Source organism: Oncorhynchus gorbuscha, linkage group LG08 (assembly GCF_021184085.1).
Source record: "Oncorhynchus gorbuscha isolate QuinsamMale2020 ecotype Even-year linkage group LG08, OgorEven_v1.0, whole genome shotgun sequence".
In the NCBI taxonomy this organism is placed as follows: domain Eukaryota; kingdom Metazoa; phylum Chordata; class Actinopteri; order Salmoniformes; family Salmonidae; genus Oncorhynchus; species Oncorhynchus gorbuscha.
The window spans coordinates 7,233,351-7,246,562 of NC_060180.1; the positions used below are offsets into that span (position 1 = coordinate 7,233,351).

Consider the following 13,212-nt stretch of genomic DNA (forward strand, 5'->3'; position numbering starts at 1 on the left):
CATGTAGTAACCAAAAAAGTGTTAAACAATTCAAAATATATTTTATATTTGAGATTCTTCAAAGTAGCCACCCTTTGCCTTGATGACAGCTTTGCACACTCTTCACATTCTCTCAACCAGCTTCATGAATGCATTTCAATTACCATGTGTGCCTTTAGTCGTGTTGTGACATGGTAGGGGTAGTATACAGAAGATAGCCCTATTTGGTAAAAGACCAAGTCCATATTATGACAAGAACAGCTCAAATAAGCAAAGAGAAACGACAGTCCATCATTACTTTAAGACATGAAGGTCCATCAATATGGAAAATGTCAAGAACTTTGGAAGTTTCTTCAAGTGCAGTCGCAAAAACCATCAAGCGCTATGATGAAACTGGCTCTCATGAAGACCACCACAGGAAGACCCAGAGTTGCCTCTGTGCTGCGGAGGATATGTTCTTCAGAGTTACCAGCCTCAGAAATTTCAGCCCAAATAAATTCTTCACAGAGTTAAAGTAACAGACACGTCTCAACATCAAATGTTCAGAGGAGACTACGAATTGCTGCAAAGAAATCACTACTAAAGGACACCAATAAGAAGAAGAGACTTGCTTTGGCCAAGAAACACAAGCAATGGACATTAGACCAGTAGAAATATGTCCTTTGGTCTGATGAGTCCAAATTAGAGATTTTTTTTCCAACTGACGTGTCTTTGTGAGACGCAGAGTAGATGAATGGATGATCTCCGCATGTGTGGTTCCCACCGTGAAGCATGGAGGAGGAGGTGTGATGTTGTGGGTGTGCTTTGCTGGTGACACTGTCTATGATTTATTTAGAATTCAAGGCACACTTAACCAGCATGGCTACCACAGCATTCTGCAGCGATACACCATCCCATCTGGTTTGCGTTTAGTGGGACTATCATTTGTCTTTCATTTACATTTACATTTACATTTAAGTCATTTAGCAGACGCTCTTATCCAGAGCGACTTACAAATTGGTGCATTCACCTTATGACATCCAGTGGAACAGTCACTTTACAATAGTGCAACTAAATCTTAAAGGGGGGTGAGAGGGATTACTTATCCTATCCTAGGTATTCCTTAAAGAGGTGGGGTTTCAGGTGTCTCCGGAAGGTGGTGATTGATTCCGCTGTCCTGGCGTCGTGAGGGAGTTTGTTCCACCATTGGGGGGCCAGCGCAGCGAACAGTTTTGACTGGGCTGAGCGGGAGCTGTACTTCCTCAGTGGTAGGGAGGCGAGCAGGCCAGAGGTGGATGAACGCAGTGCCCTTGTTTGGGTGTAGGGCCTGATCAGAGCCTGGAGGTACTGAGGTGCCGTTCCCCTCACAGCTCCGTAGGCAAGCACCATGGTCTTGTAGCGGATGCGAGCTTCAACTGGAAGCCAGTGGAGAGAACGGAGGAGCGGGGTGACGTGAGAGAACTTGGGAAGGTTGAACACCAGACGGGCTGCGGCGTTCTGGATGAGTTGAAGGGGTTTAATGGCACAGGCAGGGAGCCCAGCCAACAGCGAGTTGCAGTAATCCAGACGGGAGATGACAAGTGCCTGGATTAGGACCTGCGCCGCTTCCTGTGTGAGGCAGGGTCGTACTCTGCGGATGTTGTAGAGCATGAACCTACAGGAACGGGCCACCGCCTTGATGTTGGTTGAGAACGACAGGGTGTTGTCCAGGATCACGCCAAGGTTCTTGGCGCTCTGGGAGGAGGACACAATGGAGTTGTCAACCGTGATGGCGAGATCATGGAACGGGCAGTCCTTCCCCGGGAGGAAGAGCAGCTCCGTCTTGCAGAGGTTCAGCTTGAGGTGGTGATCCGTCATCCACACTGATATGTCTGCCAGACATGCAGAGATGCGATTCGCCACCTGGTCGTCAGAAGGGGGAAAGGAGAAGATTAATTGTGTGTCGTCTGCATAGCAATGATAGGAGAGACCATGTGAGGTTATGACAGAGCCAAGTGACTTGGTGTATAGCGAGAATAGGAGAGGGCCAAGAACAGAGCCCTGGGGGACACCAGTGGTGAGAGCGCGTGGTGAGGAGACAGATTCTCGCCACGCCACCTGGTAGGAGCGGCCTGTCAGGTAGGACGCAATCCAAGCGTGGGCCGCGCCGGAAATGCCCAACTCGGAGAGGGTGGAGAGGAGGATCTGATGGTTCACAGTATCGAAGGCAGCCGATAGATCTAGAAGGATGAGAGCAGAGGAGAGAGAGTTAGCTTTAGCAGTGCGGAGCGCCTCCGTGATACAGAGGAGAGCAGTCTCAGTTGAATGACTAGTCTTGAAACCTGACTGATTTGGATCAAGAAGGTCATTCAGAGAGAGATAGCGGGAGAGCTGGCCAAGGACGGCACGTTCAAGAGTTTTGGAGAGAAAAGAAAGAAAGGATACTGGTCTGTAATTGTTGACATCGGAGGGATCGAGTGTAGGTTTTTTCAGAAGGGGTGCAACTCTCGCTCTCTTGAAGACGGAAGGGACGTAGCCAGCGGTCAGGGATGAGTTGATGAGCGAGGTGAGGTAAGGGAGAAGGTCTCCGGAAATGGTCTGGAGAAGAGAGGAGGGGATAGGGTCAAGCGGGCAGGTTGTTGGGCGGCCGGCCGTCACAAGACGCGAGATTTCATCTGGAGAGAGGGGAGAAAGAGGTCAGAGCACAGGGTAGGGCAGTGTGAGCAGAACCAGCGGTGTCGTTTGACTTAGCAAACGATGATCGGATGTCGTCGACCTTCTTTTCAAAATGGTTGACGAAGTCATCTGCAGAGAGGGAGGAGGGGGAGGAGGATTCAGGAGGGAGGAGAAGGTGGCAAAGAGCTTCCTAGGGTTAGAGGCAGATGCTTGGAATTTAGCGTGGTAGAAAGTGGCTTTAGCAGCAGAGACAGAGGAGGAAAATGTAGAGAGGAGGGAGTGAAAGGATGCCAGGTCCGCAGGGAGGCGAGTTTTCCTCCATTTCCGCTCGGCTGCCCGGAGCCCTGTTTTGTGAGCTCGCAATGAGTCATCGAGCCACGGAGCGGGAGGGGAGGACCGAGCCGGCCTGGAGGATAGGGGACATAGAGAGTCAAAGGATGCAGAGAGGGAGGAGAGGAGGGTTGAGGAGGCAGAATCATGAGATAGGTTGGAGAAGGTTTGAGCGGAGGGAAGAGATGATAGGATGGAAGAGGAGAGAGTAGCGGGGAGAGAGAGCGAAGGTTGGGACGGCGCGATACCATCCGAGTAGGGGCAGTGTGGGAGGTGTTGGATGAGAGCGAGAGGGAAAAGGATACAAGGTAGTGGTCGGAGACTTGGAGGGAGTTGCAATGAGGTTAGTGGAAGAACAGCATCTAGTAAAGATGAGGTCGAGCGTATTGCCTGCCTTGTGAGTAGGGGGGGAAGGTGAGAGGGTGAGGTCAAAAGAGGAGAGGAGTGGAAAGGAGGCAGAGAGGAAAGAGTCAAAGGTAGACGTGGGGAGGTTAAAGTCGCCCAGAACTGTGAGAGGTGAGCCATCCTCAGGAAAGGAGCTTATCAAGGCATCAAGCTCATTGATGAACTCTCCGAGGGAACCTGGAGGGCGATAAATGATAAGGATGTTAAGCTTGAAAGGGCTGGTAACTGTGACAGCATGGAATTCAAAGGAGGCGATAGACAGATGGGTAAGGGGAGAAAGAGAGAATGACCACATGGGAGAGATGAGGATCCCGGTGCCACCACCCCGCTGACCAGAAGCTCTCGGGTGTGCGAGAACACGTGGGCGGACGAAGAGAGAGCAGTAGGAGTAGCAGTGTTGTCTGTGGTGATCCATGTTTCCGTCAGTGCCAAGAAGTCGAGGGACTGGAGGGAGGCATAGGCTGAGATGAACTCTGCCTTGTTGACCGCAGATTGGCAGTTCCAGAGGCTACCGGAGACCTGGAACTCCACGTGGGTCGTGCGCGCTGGGACCACCAGAGTAGGGTGGCCGCGGCCACGCGGTGTGGAGCGTTTGTATGGTCTGTGCAGAGAGGAGAGAACAGGGATAAACAGACACATAGTTGACAGGCTACAGAAGAGGCTACGCTAATGCAAAGGAGATTGGAATGACAAGTGGACTACACGTCTCGAATGTTCAGAAAGTTAAGCTACGTAGCAAGAATCTTATTGACTAAAATGATTAAAATGATACAGTACTGCTGAAGTAGGCTAGCTGGCAGTGGGTGCGTTGTTGACACTACACTAATCAAGTCGTTCCGTTGAATGTAATAGTTTCTGCAGTGTTGCTATTCGGGGGCTAGCTGGCTAGCTAGCAGTGTTGTTTACGTTACGTTGCGTTAAAAGAACGACAATGGCTGGCTAGCTAACCTAGAAAATCGCTCTAGACTACACAATTATCTTTGATACAAAGACGGCTATGTAGCTAGCTATGTAACTAGCTACGATCAAACAAATCAAACCGTTGTACTGTAATGAAATGAAGTGAAAATGTGATACTACCTGTGAATGCGACCGGGTTGTTGAGTTCTATTCAGAAGACGTTGGCTAGCGTTGGCTAGCTAGCAGAGTCTCCTACGTTAAGGACGACAAATAGCTGGCTAGCTAACCTCGGTAAATTAAGATAATCACTCTAAGACTACACACTCTAAACCTAAACAACACAATTATCTTGGATACGAAGATACAAAGACAGCTATGTAGCTAGCTAACACTACACTAATCAAGTCGTTCAGTTGAGTGTAATAGTTTTCCCAGTGCAGCTAATCAGTGGACGTTAGCTAGCTGGCTAGTGAAGACTACGTTAGGACGGCGAAATACGATAATTACGCAATTATCTTTGATACAAAGACGGCTATGTAGCTAGCTGAGAAGAAATTGCTAAGATTAGACAAATCAAACCGTTGTGCTATAATGAAACAGGACAATGACCCAACACACCTCCAGGCTGCTTTAGGACTATTTGACCAAGAAGGAGAGTGATGGAGTGCTGCATCAGATGACCTGGCCTCCACAATCGCCCGGTCTCAACCAAATTAAGATGGTTTGGGATGAGTTGGACAGCAAAGTGCAGGAAAAGAGGCCAACAAGTGCTCAGCATATGTGGGAACTCCTTCAAGACATTTGGAAAAGCATTCCAGGTGAAGCTGGTTGAGAGAGTGCCTAGATTGTGCAAAGCTGTCATCAAGGCAAAGGGTGGCTACTTTCAAGAATCTAAAATATGTCTTGATTTGTTTAACACTTTTTTGGTTACTACATGATTCCATATGTGTTATTTCATAGTTGTGAAATGTAGAAAATAGTACAAATTTAAAAAAAACCTTGAATGAGTAAGTGTGTCCAAACTTTGGACTGGTACTGTATGTCTGAGAGCGTGACGAGAGCCTAGCAGCACTGCACAGGACAGGCGTTAGACATCAGCTGACGAGGGCTTGACCTGCTTGGACCACAGTTTGACACACACACACACACACACACAGGCACACACACACACACACACACTTGGGCCACAGTTTGACTCACTGACCTGAGCTCTGCATCAGAGAGACTGTCTACCCGTTCAGTAAGATTGTGTAGTACTGAGAGGACAGTGGCTGCACAACTAGTAAGATTGTGTACTGGGAGGACAGTGAGATAGTGTACTGGGAGGACAGTAAGGTTGTGTACTGGGAGGACAGTAAGGTTGTGTACTGGGAGGACAGTAAGTTTGTGTACTGGGAGGACAGTAAGGTTGTGTACTGGGAGGACAGTAAGGTTGTGTACTGGGAGGACAGTAAGGTTGTGTACTGGGAGGACAGTAAGGTTGTGTACTGGGAGGACAGTAAGGTTGTGTACTGGGAGGACAGTGGGTGATTCAGTAAGACAGACAGGGTGTAGTTCCCAGTGAACACTGTTGATCTGTTGAGCTGCACCGTGTCTGTTTCCTGTATATCTAATGTGCTCAAACCACTGGCAGTAGCCTCAGAGCTTGTGTGTGTGTGTGTGTGTGTGTGTGTGTGTGTGTGTGTGTGTGTGTGTGTGTGTGTGTGTGTGTGTGTGTGTGTGTGTGTGTGTGTGTGTGTGTGTGTGTGTGTGTGTGTGTGTGTGTGTGTGTGTGTGTGTGTGTGCCATTTCCTCTTCTGTAAGAAGCCTAGGACACTGACTTAAAGGCCCAATGCAGATGTTTTATGTCAATATAAAATCCTTTCTGTGTAACGAATAAGTACCTTACTGTGATTGTTTCTAATCAAAATGGTAAAAAATACAAAATTGGCTTCTTGTCGAAGAGAAATTTCTCAAGCAAGAATTTTGGTCTGAGTGGGAGGGGCAAACAGGAATTTTGCTAGGACGGTCTAGGATTGGTCTGAGTGGGAGGGGCAAACAGGAATTTTGCTAGGACGGTCTAGGATTGGTCTGAGTGGGAGGGGCAAACAGGAATTTTGCTAGGATTCTAGGATTGGTCTGAGTGGGAGGGGCAAACAGGAATTTTGCTAGGACGATCTAGGATTGGTCTGAGTGGGAGGGGCAAACAGGAATTTTGCTAGGACGGTCTAGGATTGGTCTGAGTGGGAGGGGCAAACAGGAATTTTGCTAGGGCGGTCTAGGATTGGTCTGAGTGGGAGGGGCAAACAGGAATTTTGCTAGGACGGTCTAGGATTGGTCTGAGTGGGAGGGGCAAACAGGAATTTTGCTAGGACGGTCTAGGATTGGTCTGAGTGGGAGGGGCAAACAGGAATTTTGCTAGGACGGTCTAGGATTGGTCTGAGTGGGAGGGGCAAACAGGAATTTTGCTAGGACGGTCTAGGATTGGTCTGAGTGGGAGGGGCAAACAGGAATTTTGCTAGGACGGTCTAGGATTGGTCTGAGTGGGAGGGGCAAACAGGAATTTTGCTAGGACGGTCTTGGATTGGTCTGAGTGGGAGGGGCAAACAGGAATTTTGCTAAGACGGTCTAGGATTGGTCTGAGTGGGAGGGGCAAACAGGAATTTTGCTAGGACGGTCTAGGATTGGTCGGAGGGGGAGGGGCAAACAGGAATTTGGAACTCTCTCATTCTTATTTCTTATTTCAACTAATTTACCGCCTGGTACCCACCAAAACAGGCAACAATTTTAGGATGGTCTTTTCGTCATTTGTACAATTTAACAGTATTATTCCAACATCATAGTGTGGAAATACACTCAGTGGCCAGTTTATTAGGTACACCACGAAAACGGATCGCTTGTACAGACAGTGAGTCACGTGGCCCTGGCTTGCTATATAAGACAGGCATTCAGTTACTGTTCGATTGGATGTTAGAGTTGGAAAAACAAGTGACCTAAGCGACTTTGAGTGTGGTATGATTGTCGGTGTCAGGCGTGCGGGATCCAGTATCTCAGATCCCCTTCGACCTTCCACACACGAGAGTGCCTAGGGATTACCGAGAATGGTGAGACAAACAAAAAACACCCAGTCAGCGTCAGTCCTATGGGCGAAAACATTGACGAGAGGTCGAAGGAGAGTGGCAAGAATCATGCAAGCTAACAGGCGGGCCACAAACAGACAACGGTGTCCAGACAACGGTGTCCAGACAACGGTGTCCAGACAACAGTGTCCACACCTATCAGCTAAAATCATGAAGAAGTGGCTCCAGTGAAAATGCGATCACCAACACTGGACAACTGAGGAGTGGAAAAACATTGCCTGGTCCAATTAATTGTGGTTGCTGTTGTCTGGATTTGGACACTTCCTGTCTGGTACAGGTTGGTGGTGTACTGTTGTCTGGATTTGGACACATTCTCTCTGGTACAGGTTGGTTGTGTACTGTTGTCTGGATTTGGACACATCCTGTCTGGTACAGGTTGGTGGTGTACTGTTGTCTGGATTTGGACACATCCTGTCTGGTACAGGTTGGTGGTGTACTGTTGTCTGGATTTGGACACATCCTGTCTGGTACAGGTTGGTGGTGTACTGTTGTCTGGATTTGGACACATCCTGTCTGGTACAGGTTGGTGGTGTACTGTTGTCTGGATTTGGACACATCCTGTCTGGTACAGGTTGGTGGTGTACTGTTGTCTGGATTTGGACACATCCTGTCTGGTACAGGATGTGTGGGGAATGTTTTTATGGCACACGTTAGGTCCCTTGATACCAATTGAGCAACGCAAGGTACTAAATGTGTGTACCTAATAAACTGGTATTGTATAAATAAAACACAGGAAAATCCTATTTTGGACTAGCCTCAGGATAGTGTAAATCCTATCCATGTAATGTGTTCTAACCACTGAAACCTCCAGTTGTTGTGTGTCAGTATGTTGGTGTTTGTATGTGTATGTTTTATTTTGTATTGTTTGAAAAAAAAATTATTATACTGTATTTAAAAAAGAATCCTTACAGTATAAGTGTGTGTGAGTGCGCGCGAGCAAGTGTGTGATTGAGAAATGTAATTTTTTGGGCATTAATATGGAAATGGTCCCCCCTTTGCTGCTATAACGTGCGTGCGTGAGCACACTACGCTAGGCTGCATTGTGATCTGGAAACTAGTATGATTTATCCTATCTCTGTGCCCTCTCAAGAGCATTGAAGTCAACCACAATAAATCCTGTTGTGCGGAAGTTCTACATAGTGCATCATCTACCATGACTCTCCCCTCTGCATCTCTTTTTGGGATCAGGTATTCACAGCAAAATGCATATTATGATCTGGAGATGTGAAGTCTACTGACCCTGTGGGGCGGAAGGAAAGGGTCTTTGCGAGGGATTGGCGTGAGCCTAGGATTTTTGCCAAAGTGGGCCTAATTTAGTTTTTGTTTTGTGTGTGTTTTCTTTGAGCCTCGATTATTTGTGGGTTTGGTGCTGTGGGCACATACACAGGGAGACAAGACACATAAATTGCAGACTGCACCTTTAACTTGACTGTTGCTGCTGCATTTTGTGTTTTGTTCGTGATTAACCCCTCCCTCCCCAGTAAAATGTGTAATTTGAACCCTACAGAAACCAACACCTGCAGGAGATGTCAGAGTGACTCAGGTAGTTAACCTCCCTCCCTCCATCCCTCCCTCCATCCCTCACTCCCTCCATCCCTCACTCCCTCCATCCCTCACTCCCTCCATCCTTCTCTGGCTCCAGCATCTGACCGTGTGTCATTACGCTCATCCCTCCATCACCACCTCTCCATCTGAAAGTTCCGTATGCCCACAGAGGCCAAATCAAACTCGCACTGTGAGAAAACCTGAACAGTTGCGTTTCAGTAAACAAATAAAAAACAGACCGTTTATAAAATAATGTGATTATTTACCCTGAGCCGGTTTTTCCCCAGCAGTGCGCTTTTGATTGAATCTGCCTCAAGAGTCTTGGAGAGAGATTATAAACCCATTGGATGTGCTTCTGGTTGGGCAGAGGCTAGCGGAGTGGAGGGGGGATCATTGGCTGGGAAGGATATCATTGGCTGGGAAGGATATCATTGGCTGCTAAATGGGTTCCATTACGGTTTTGCAGACGCATGACTTTGAATGCATCCCAAATGGCACCCTATTCCCTATATTTAGGGAATGATCTAGGGTGCCATTTGAGGTGCACACTTTTGATTTCAGGAGGATTTGATATCCTCTCTCCATATTTTGCATACATTATTCTCCCCACATAACACAGCATACTGTCTGGAGCTTGTATAGATAGACCTTATGATTTTATAGAAATATATCTTTTTTGTCTCGTGTCACACATTGTATGTGTGTAGGCGTCCAATGTGCGGTTTTCATGTTCTGAGGACGTGTCTCTTATATGTGTACAGTGTGTACTACCTCGATCTGTAATGTGTGTGAGCTGGTCTGCATGTGTTTCTGTATCAGAGTAATGTGGGCTGCACAAACAGTCCTTTAGGCTAGTCTGTGACGTCACTGCTTACCACATTCATCCAAACTGTACGTTCAGTGGAAATGTGTGGTCTGGTCTTTGAAACTTGCTGTTTGTTATGTAGAAGTGCTGCTAATAATAATAATATATGCCATTTAGCAGACGCTTTTATCCAAAGCGACTTACAGTCATGCGTGCATACATTCTGATACACTACTTGTGGACACCTGCTCGTTGAACATCTCATTCCAAAGTCATGGGCATTAATATGGAAATGGTCCCGCCTTTGCTGCTATATCAGACTCACTATTCTGGGAAGGCTTTCCACTAGATGTTAAATGTAAAATGTAGATGTTGGAAGATTGCTGTGGGGACTTGCTTCCATTCAGACACGAGCATTAGTGAGGTTGGGCACTGATGTTGGGCGATTAGGCCTGGCTCACAGTCTGCATTCCAATTCATCCCAAAGGTGTTCAGTGGGGTTGAGGTCAGGGCTCTGTTCAGGCCAGTCAAGTTCTTCCACACTGATCTCAACACACCATTTCTGTATCGACCTGGCTTTGTGTATAGGGGCGTTGTCATGTTGAAACAGGAAAGGACCTTCCCCAAACTGCTGCCACAAAGTTGGAAGCACAGAATCATCAAGATTGTAATTGTATGCTGTAGTGTTAAGATTTCCCTTCATTGGGGCCTAGCCCGAACCATGAAAAACAGCCCCAGTCCATTATTCCTTCTCCACCAAACTTTACAGCTGGGGCTATGCATTTGGGCAGGTAGCGTTCTCCTGGGCATCCCCAGACTAGTCCGTCATACTGGCAGATGGTGAAGTGTGATTCATCACTCCAGAGAAGGCAAGCTTTACACCACTCCAGCCGACTCTTGGCATTGCCCATGGTGATCTTAGGATTGTGTGCAGCTACTCGGCCATGGAAACCCATTTCATGAATCTCCCGACGAACAGTTCTTGTGCTGACGTTGCTTCCAGAGACAGTTTGGAACTCAGTAGTGAGTGTTGCAACCAAGGACATACAATTGTTATGTTCTACACATTTCAGCAGTTGGCGGCCCTGTTCTGTGAGCTTGTGAGGCCTACTACTTCGTGGCTGAGCCATCCACTTCACAATAACAGCACTTACAGTTGACCAGGACAGCTCTAACAGGGCAGAAATTTTACGAACTGACTTATTGGAAAGGTGGTATCCTATGACGGTGCCATGTTGAGGTCATTCTACTGCCAATGTTTGTCTATGGAGATTGCATGGCTGTGTGCACTTATCACCAACTGTGTGGCTGAAATAGCAGAATCCAGTCATTTGAAGGGGTGTCCACATACCTTTGTCGTGCCTGTACCTTTCAGTGTGGAAGAGGAGATTCCCTGGAGACAGTCTCACCTCCACTAGCTAAAACATCTGAGTCATCCAGCCTGTGTGAACTGCAGGAATTGTAACCCGGGAAACAGGCTGCTGTGCCCCCATTAACTAATGATAGAGGGCAAGTCCTCATGTACAAGGAAACTCCCAATACTAATTACTGTAGAGCTGAGAGAGAGAGCGTTATGGAGGGAGAGCGTTATGGAGGGAGAGCGTTATGGAGGGAGAGCATTATGGAGGGAGCGTTAGGGAGGGAGAGCGTTATGGAAGGAGAGCATTATGGAGGGAGCGTTGCTGCTACTACTCCTGCTACTACTATACTGCTGCTACTACTACTACTATACTGCTGCTACTACTACTACTATACTGCTGCTACTACTACTACTACTACTACTACTACTACCGCTACCACAACTACTACTACTGCTACTACTACTACTACTACTCCTGCTACTACCTCTACCACTACTACTACTACTACTATACTGCTGCTACTACTACTACTATACTGCTGCTACTACTACTACTACTACCGCTACCACAACTACTACTACTGCTACTACTACTACTACTCCTGCTACTACCTCTACCACTACTACTACTACTATACTGCTGCTACTACTACTACTGTACTGCTGCTACTACTACTACTACTACCGCTACCACAACTACTACTACTGCCACTACTACTACTACTATACTGCTGCTACTACTACTACTATACTGCTGCTACTACTACTACTACTACTACCGCTACCACAACTACTACTACTGCTACTACTACTACTACTCCTGCTACTACCACTACTACTACTACTATACTGCTGCTACTACTACTACTATACTGCTGCTACTACTACTACTACTACTGCTACCACAACTACTACTACTGCTACTACTACTACTACTCCCTGCTACTACCTCTACCACTACTACTACTACTACTATACTGCTGCTGCTACTACTACTACTATACTGCTGCTACTACTACTACTATACTGCTACTACTACAACTACTACTACTACTACCACTACCACTGCTACTGCTGCTAATACTACAACTACTACTGCTGCTACTGCTGCTACTGCTGCTAATACTACAACTACTACTGCTGCTACTGCTGCTACTGCTGCTACTGCTGCCACAGCTGCTGCCACTACTGCCACTACTGCTGCTACTACTACCACAGCTGCTGCTACTACTACCACTACTACTACTGCTACTACCACTACTGCTGTACTACCAACACTACTGCTGCTACTACTACCACAGCTGCTGCTACTACTACCACTACTGCTACTACCACTACTGCTGTACTACCAACACTACTGCTGTACTACCAACACTACTGCTGCTACTACTACCACAACTGCTGCTACTACTACCACAGCTGCTGCTACTACTACCACTACTACTACTGCTACTACCACTACTGCTGTACTACCAACACTACTGCTGCTGCTACTACCACAACTGCTGCTACTACTACCACAACTGCTGCTACTACTACCACAACTGCTGCTACTACTACCACTACTGTTGCTACTACTACCAAATCAAAATCAAATGTATTTATATAGCCCTTCGTATATCAGCTGATATCTCAAAGTGCTATACAGAAACCCAGCCTAAAACCCCAAACAGCAAGCAATGCAGGTGTATAAGCACGGTGGCTAGGAAAAACTCCCTAGAAAGGCCAAATCCTAGGAAGAAACCTAGAGAGGAACCAGGCTATGAAGGGTGGCCAGTCCTCTTCTGTCTGTGCCGGGTGGAGATTATAACAGAACATGGCCAAGATGTTCAAATGTTCATAAATTACCAGCATGGTCAAATAGTAGGTCTGGGACAGGTAGCACGTCCGGTGAACAGGTCAGGATTCCATAGCCGCAGGCAGAACAGTTGAAACTGGAGCAGCAGCACGGCCAGGTGGACTAGGGAGAGCAAGGAGTCATCATGCCAGGTAGTCCTGAGGCATGGTCCTAGGGCTCAGGTCCTCCGAGAGAGAGAAAGAAAGAAAGAAAGAAAGAGAGAATTAGAGAGAGCATACTTAAATTTACACAGGACACCGGCTAAGACAAGAGAAGTACTCCAGATATAACAAACTGA

General features: G+C 47.2%; 1 protein-coding gene across 10 annotated transcripts in view; it reads left to right on the forward strand.

Annotated features, from left to right (window-relative positions):
- The window catches only part of zmiz1a (zinc finger, MIZ-type containing 1a), a 306,966-nt gene that overhangs the window by 264,022 nt on the left and 29,732 nt on the right, over positions 1–13,212 (forward strand). The window contains exon 2 of one of the 10 annotated variants that reach the window (XM_046358362.1): positions 8,875–8,910. The exons of the other annotated variants lie outside the window; for them this stretch is intronic. The gene's annotated coding sequence lies outside the window, so the exon portion shown is untranslated. The remainder of the gene's footprint in view (positions 1–8,874; positions 8,911–13,212) is intronic. 10 annotated transcript variants of the gene reach the window in all.